Raw genomic sequence first — 8,257 nt, forward strand, 5'->3', positions numbered from 1 at the left:
GCCGAACACGCGCGTCCGGGGCCCGCCGCGGCGCGACTCAGATCACAGCGGCTTAGCTCGGCGCAGCGCAGCGCAGCGCAGCGCAGCGCGCCAAAGCTGCCAAACTGCTGAGCAGGTGTCGCGAAGACAAAGCGAAACAAAAAACTGCTCGATGAAGTTGCCCTCGCCTCGCCTCCCTCCCCCTTTCGTGAACACTGCGGGTTTTCGCGCCCTTCGCCAGCGCCTCCGCTTCCCGGGCAACTTTGCCGGCCGGGCCGCACTGGGGTGGAGCCCCCACTGGAAGGGGCGCGGCACGGTGGGCCGCGGTGGGCCGGACGACCGGTGGAGGCGGCCCAAATCCCGGACGCGTTTCGAGCTGCAGAGTCGCTAAATGGGACTCGAACCGAACGCGTGACCCCACCAATGGATTGCTCTCCGAACGAGGAATCCAATGGTGGGGTCACACGCTCGCTTCGAGTCCGGTCTAGCCACTCTAGAGCTCAAAACGCGTGAGGAAGTTTGGCCGCCTCCGCCGGTCTTCTGGCCCACTGTGCACCGCCGCTCTAGCTCCGCCCTGCAACGTGCGAATGTTTTTACGGCGCCGTGCACTCTAAATGTTCTACGGTGAAGATTCTCCATTGTATGGTGAAAATGTTCCATATTATGGTGGTGCAGCTGACTTCGTAACATACCATTGAGAATTCACTGTACCTTATAGATATTTTGACGAATTTCGTTGGTATTATGGAGAAAATCTCCACCATAATATGTTGGTGCAGCCTTTCACCGTAAGACATTTACTGTGTGCCGCGGCGTGCCATGCCGGTCTGCAGGCGAGATAACAGTGCAGGCGGCGTCGAGGGCGAGGCTGGGCAGTGGGGTCGTCGCACCGGGGAAAGGAACTAAGGGTCCACGCAACATCCCATCGTAGGTTGCTGTTTCCACGCGCGCGGCTTGGCAACAAATACAGAAAAAAAGCGGACTCATAGTAAAAGAAAAAAGCAATCACAGGTGGACTTTGGCTGTTCTTCCAGAAGTGCAGCACAGTCCTAGACGAGGCATGCAAACAAAGTTGGCCTGTTGTGTAGGCAAGTCAGTGTTGTGACAAACAGACGGACAGACAGACAGACAGACAGACAGACAGACAGACGGACCGACACGGAAGCGACGCATGGAAACAGAAACTGCTAGGCGGACACGTTTCCCGGGGGAAATCGCAACAATTCTCTCTCCCCCTCCCCCCCCCCTGGATCACCTGCCCCCCGGTCGGCCCGTGGGCCCCGCGCCCCTGCAATGTCCCTGGCCCAGCCCCACCCAGCCTGTCGTACTTCCAGGTCATGAACGGGACACAAAAACAACAACCAAAACAAAAAAAGATCGCCGGGTTGGTTGCAGAGGTCACGGGCGGGGCGGCCCGGCGGAAAGCGCCGAAGTCTGACTCCGAGGAGTGGCCCGTCCCTGTCGCACTCGTGAGCCGTTCCGAAGGGTGCGAGAGAGACGGGGCGACTGGATCGGCCTGTCGATGTCACTGTGCCCCTCAACTGTGCCCCCCCCCCTCCCACGGCGACTTGGTAGGCACAAGCTGCGCAAGCCAGAGCGGCTGATCGAAACGTCCTCGAAGACTCCACCGTGATTACACTGCCAACCAGCAGAGGCGGCTGTTGATTGCAAGTTACAAGCAGTCTAGGTAATTTTTTGTATTTTTCTGAAAAATTGACCAGACGTGTTCCGTACTTTTTCTGTGCATTCTTCTTCCGGTGCAGGGGGTGTGGGTGGGGAGGGGAGGGTGGCGGGAAGGCACTGTTGGAGGAAAGCTGGTCGAGCCCCTCTTGAGTGATGGTTGGTGGGAAAGGTGAAGCCTTGCGGTAACAGAGTCGCGTCGACTGCCTCTCTCTCTCACTCTCTCTCTCTCTCTCTCTCTCTCTCTCTCTCTCTCTCTCTCTCTCTCTCTCTCTCTCTCTCTCTCTCTCTCTCGGGCCGGGATGCAAAAGAACAGCAAGTTTCGCCAAGGCGGCCACTCGGCCGCGGACCGGGACTGCGACCGGATCCCCTCGTTTCTTCATTCCATTTTATTTTTCTTCTTCCGTTTTGAGTTTCCTGCCCGCACGCCCACGCCGAGGCGGCCCGCGGCCGGGCCAGGTGCGGGGGGGGGGGGGGGGGGGGAGCACTCACAGACGTGGCTCGGGGGAGAGCGCGCTGGCTCGGTTGGCTGCTGACTGGGCGGGCCTGGGGAGCGGAATGAAAGTACCAACATTCCAATTATTTTTATCATCTCCCTCCCGCAGGTCACGCTTATTCCTAAAGTGCGTCGCAGACTGGTTGAAATGTTTAGAACAGAACGTTATGACCCCACCAATGGATTGCTCTTCGATCAAGGAATCCATTGGTGGGGTCACACGCTCGTTCCTAGTCCCGCTTAGCGACTCTGGAGCTCAAAACGCGTCCTGAATTTTGGCCGCCTCCACCACTGTGCGATCCTCCGGCATCTGATGGCAGTCTCCTGCGTCGTTCGGCGTCTTCCCAGCCCAGCCCCCCGCTACACTGCTACACGAGATGACGATACGCACCACATGGAGCCGGGCCGGCGGGGCTGGCAGCCACGCCGCGGGCGGGAAGGCCGGGCAGACCGGGCAGGCAGACACGCGGACGCAAAGTTTTTATCGTGGCGTGGCGGGTGTCGCGTTCGTCACGCAGCCCTAATGCCTTCCCGTACGAGCGCCCCGAGCGGCACCGACGCCCACCACGGCCCGCCCCGCCCCGCCACGCCACGCCACGCCACGCCCCGCCCGCCCCGCCCCGCCACGCCACGCCACGCCACGCCACGCCACGCCACGCCACGCCACGCCACGCCCCGCCCCGCCAGCCACGCCACGCCACGCCACGCCACGCCACGCCACGCCACGCCCCGCCCCGCCCCGCCCCGCCCCACAACACGGCACCGCCGACTGCTAAATGTATCATCGGAAAAAAGAGTGTCACCGCCTTCCATGTGGGTTACATGCTGCTGCTGCTGCTCCATCGACCGGCCCCGCTTCAGCCTCCTTCGGCCCCGCTTCAGCCCGCTTCAGCCCGCGAAGCGTTGACAACGACAAACAAACCGCGCATCGCATCCCGCAGAGAGATTTCCCCGCCAACGAAAATGGCCTGCCCCGCTGCACAGTGGGCCAGAGGCCCGGCGCAGGCGGCCAAAACTCTAGACGCGTCTTGAGCTCCAGAGTCGCTGAACGGGACTCGAACCGAACGTGTGACCCCACCAATGGACTGCTCTCCGAACGAGGAATCCATTGGTGGGGTCACACGCTCCGTTCGAGTCGCATTCAGCGACGCTGCAGCTCAAAACGCGTCCGAGGGTTTGGGCGCCTCCACCGGTCTTCTGGCCCACTGTGCGCTCCCTCCAGCGAGCGACTACTCCAGCGAGCGACGCATTGCTCGTATTTGCCCCGGCTAAACAGAGCCGTCGTACAAGAGCCTTGCAGCCGAGCGGGTCCCAAGCATCGCTCTGTCTCTGCCGCACCCGCAGACCGCGCCGCCGCCGTGCGAGAGAGACAGATTCCTTCGAAATCGCTTGTCGGCCCTGCAGCGAGCGATGGGAGAGAGGGGAGTCCTAGCCCTTTCCCCTCCCCTCCCTTTCCCCCTGCTCCCCTCTATGTGACCCAATCTGTAGGTCACACAAAAAGGGCACCTCCACTATTAAAGCCCTTCGAAAATTTGGAGAGGGGGCACTTGTTCACTGGGGAGAGACAGATCAGAGAGAGACTCCTGCACTGCTAGCTAGAAGTGGTGCCTCCGTCAGCCTTTGTCAGTTATACGAGGATGGGCATGTGGCTTCACAGATTGTCTCAAGGTCGAAACGGGCGAGGAATCAACTTCGGCGATTCGGATCCGAATAAAGAAAAGATAAAGAACAGTTTAAAAAAAAATGAGGCAAGCGCAGTTAAGAAGTAGTTTCTGGTCCGAGCGACGAGAAGGCACTGCCGTTCTCGCACTTACAGTGTCTTCAAACGAATTGGGACTAACTATCTGTGAAAGTTCCGACCCTGCCGACGGACGGGAGATGGCGCGGTCGCTCCGTCTCGCTCGCACTCGCTCCGCGCCGTGCGGCGCGAGGGGGACGGAGCGGCGAAGCGTTTCGCGTGTCCCTCTATTATTTAGACGACGCCCTCTGCGACCTGGGCGTCTTTTTGTCCTGTCCACCTGCAGACACAGGGGACGGCGCAAACAGCACGCGTGGGCTGGAGCCGGGGGGCAGTCCCCTCTGACAGAAGGGGAGAGGGGAGAGGGGAGAGAGAGAGAGAGAGAAGGGGAGGAGGAGGAAAAGAGAGAGAGAGAGAGAGAGAGAGAGAGAGAGAGAGGAGGTCGTTTTGCAGGAACCTGTTGTTCCTCAAACTGAAAAGGCTGTTATGTTGGTACTACGTGGGCCGCTGGTCCGCTGGGCTCGCCCAGCCGAAAATTCCGGCCCTGATTCCGGCCGGAAATTTTTAGTTCCGGCCGGAACTTAGCCTTTTTTCCCGGGCCCGGGGGGGCTTTTTTACGGCCGGATTTCTCGGTCCGGCCGGACATTTTGAAGTCCGGTCGGAACTTTTTGTTCCGGCCGGAACTTTTGAAAATCTCCGGCCGGAGCCTCAGATTCCGGCCGGACCCGAGCCACCGCCCCGAAGGTAGGCACAATTGTATGACAATTGGGTAGGCAACCCGCTCCACTTTTTGGGTCATTTTGCGAACGGATGGTCCTACGGGTATGGCGATGGTACCAATCGACTCAGAATCGAAAATTGACCTTCCCACCATACCTTCGACACTGTCCCATGGTCTTTGTGGCCAGAGTGACTGATGTCTGCTCCCGGGCCCGGGCTCCGCGTCCCGGCCGGACACCACCGGACTCCGGCCGGACACCACCGGACTCCGGCCGGACACCACCGGACTCCGGCCGGACAGCTCGCCGGCCGGAGTCCGGTGGTGTCCGGCCGGAAATTTACCCAAAATACGGCCGGAGTCATAACGGAGTCCGGCCCGGACTATTTTCCGGCCGGAGGGTGGCCGGAATTTTCGGCTGGGCGAGGACACTTCAGCCCGAGGGAAGGGGGATGCACAGTGGGCCCGAAGACCGGCGGACGCGGCTGAAACTCTGGACGCGTTTTGAGCTCCAGAGTCGCTAAATGGGACTCGAACCGAGCGTGTGACCCGACCAATGGATTCCTCGTCCGGAGAGCAATCCATTGGTGTGGTCACACGTTCGGTTCGTGTCCCATTTAGCGGCTCTGGAGCTCAAAACGCGTCTGGAGTTTTGGCCGCCTCCACCGGCCTTCTGGCCCACTGTGGGGTGGTCGTCCCACTCGGCCCCACCTCACACTCAGGGTGTCGGCCCGAGGCCGCCCCAGCCAGGCCGTGCCTCAGCCGGGCGGTATCGCATTCCCCGCTCATACCGCCCCCCCCCCCTCCTCGGGCAGAGCCGTCCCGAACAGCGCCCGGTCGCAGTCTCTCTCGCACCCCCGCGGAGCGCGCCGCGAGTGCGAGAGAGACGGAGTGCCGTTCGGACTCAGCCCGCAGACGGTCGGAGAAGGGGGCAGTGGTCTCCATAGCCTGCATTTTTAGCCCGCCCCTCCCCTGCCAACGCGGAACCGCCTTCCTTGCATCCCTGACCTCAAACTCCGCAGCATTCCATCGCACCCCAGTGGTCCCCCCACCCCCCGCCAGCCCCCCCGCATTCCACGACCCGCAGAGTAACCAAACCAATTCCCGACCACTTTTTTTCCATGTTAGTCCCTCTTTATTTTATCATTGCGTGCGGGCCCGCGCGTCCGCCTCCTCGTCCAGTCGGGACGCGACAACGCGAGAGATTGTTGGCACACTGGTGAAACAAAGGCATAAAAATTATGCCCTTTAAGGGCGTAAACGATTTACGCCCTTAAAGGGCATAAATCGTTAATGCCTTTGGGAAGGGCATTAAAAATTTTTTTGAAATTCCTATACCATTTACGCCCTTCCCAAGGGCATAAAACGATTTATGCCCCTGGAAGGGCGTAAAAGAGTATTTATGCCCTTAAGGGCGTAATTTTTATGCCTTTGTTTTACCAGTGCACCGCTTTTGCTGCTGGCGGTGCCGGAGGTCACCTCGACGGTCACGAGGTCGCGCGCACGTCGTGTTTCCACCTTTAAAAAAAAATTTTAAAAAATTAAAAAAAAAAATTTAAAAAAAAAATTTAAAAAAAAAATTCCTGTCTCTCCGCCGTGCGGATCTCCATTTAGTCTTGACGCACCAATCATCTCCTCATTTCCATAGACCTGCCGGCCAAACTTTCCGCAGCTAATTTATGCAGGAAATAGCAGTGTAAGCCTACCCCCACCCCCACACCGTCACGTGTTGCGCGGCTGGGACTAAGACAGACAGACGGACAGACGGACAGACAGACAGACAGACAGACAGACAGACAGACAGACAGACAGACAGACAGACAGACGGACAGACAGACAGACAGACGACAGACAGACAGACAGACAGACAGAAAAAGACGGACAGACAGACAGACAGACAGAGACAAAGACAGACAGACAGACAGACAGACAGACAGACAGACAGACGGACAGACAGACAGACAGACAGACGGACAGACAGACAGACAGACGGACAGACGGAAACACGCTCACGCGCACAGTGTAGGCGCAGCCACGAGACGCGGACGGGTCGTCGAGGTGTCCGCCGGCGGTCGGACGGACGGACAGACCGACCGACGGACGGACGGGCAGAAAACAAGTTAGCCAGAGCCAAAGCAGAGGGCGCCGGACGCAGAAAATTCGTTTTAATGCAATTAAGGGTGCTGGCCGTGGGGAGGGGGAGGGGGAGGGGGGAGAATGAGATGAACGTGCAGCCAAGACGCCGCCAGCCCGCGCGCCTTGTTGGTGGATTAAAAAGGATCCGGTGCGGCGGAGGGGGGGGGGAGGGGGAGAGAGACCGCCAGGTAGCGCGGGGACGCCGCACAATTTCTCAACGACCGCAGATTTAAAAAAAAAACGGAACTTGCTGAAAATGGGACTGACGCAAAGAGTCTGTGAGTCCGGAGGCGGGGGCAGTTACCGGGCCCGAACCGGCATAAGATCAGTTGTGGTCTAGCCTTTCAAGTCAAAGTGAAGGAGCGCCTGTGGCGCGCAGGGTAGGCAGTCCCGCCGCACACCGGTGGCCGACTGCGGCCTATGCCGCGCTTCGCAGGCGGCCTCGCGGTGGAGATTGCCTGCTCAGCGAGAGGGAGGGGGAGGGGGCGGGGCGTCGGCACTGATGGCTGGACGGGGCGGCGAAAGTGGCGTCGTCTGCGTCGCACCGCCACTGCAGCGAGTGTGTGTGTGTGTGTGTGTGTGTGTGTGTGTGTGAGTGCGCGCGCGAGGCATCCCCACACAAGGAATAGCAGAGGAGCCGCCGCACCTCGCGCCGCCACACCTCGCCTTGCCGCCCTGACACGCCGGCGGCGCCGGTGTCACCGGGACTCGGTATAGCTCACCCGCCTGCGGCTGCGAGAAAAAGACCAAAAAAAAAACAACAACAACAACCCAGCCGCCCGGACCTTCGCGCCATCAATCGGCCAGCGACGCATGAGAAAAACTTTTTCAAAAGTAAATCTTTTCCCACGCAGGTCATTTTTGTTTTTGTTTTTTCTCACTTTTTTCTATGTTTACGATTAAGTAGGATTCTCCGGTCAGCTTGCGGAGCTAAAATTCCTCGCACACGGTGTTGCCTTTGGTGTTGCCCTCGGTGTTGCCCTCGACAACGCGGTGCCCGCCGTACGGGGGGAGTCCGAGGTAACGTGAGTTTATGATTATTGCGTTAACTCCGCAGTCCTCTTTCCTTGACTCGCGAACCGCGGCACGCGTAGTGCAGCACTTTCAGTTTGGCCTAGTTACTCCTTGGCAGTGCACACACCTTCGCCCCTCACCTGCCTCTCTCTCTCTCTCTCTCTCTCTCTTCTCTCGCCGCTCTCTCTCTCTCTCTCTCTCTCTCTCTCTCTCTCTCTCTCTCTCTCTCTCTCTCTCTCTCTCTCTCTCTCTCTCTGTATGAATGCCTGTCTGCCTGTATATCTCGATCACTGTCATATTCAATGCTTTATTTTCTCCTCTGGTCTGGAATTCTGAGTCTGCATGCCCGCATACCTGTCCGTGCGACTGTTTATTTGTTTCCTTCTGTCTGTCTGTCTGTCTGTCTGTCCGTCCGTACGTCCGTCTGTCTGTCTGTCTGTCTGTCTGTCTGTCCGGCCCACCTCCGCGGTATCCGAATGGAAGGCATCCCGTAATG

Source organism: Thrips palmi, unplaced genomic scaffold (assembly GCF_012932325.1).
Source record: "Thrips palmi isolate BJ-2018 unplaced genomic scaffold, TpBJ-2018v1 HiC_scaffold_3, whole genome shotgun sequence".
Lineage (NCBI taxonomy): Eukaryota > Metazoa > Arthropoda > Insecta > Thysanoptera > Thripidae > Thrips > Thrips palmi.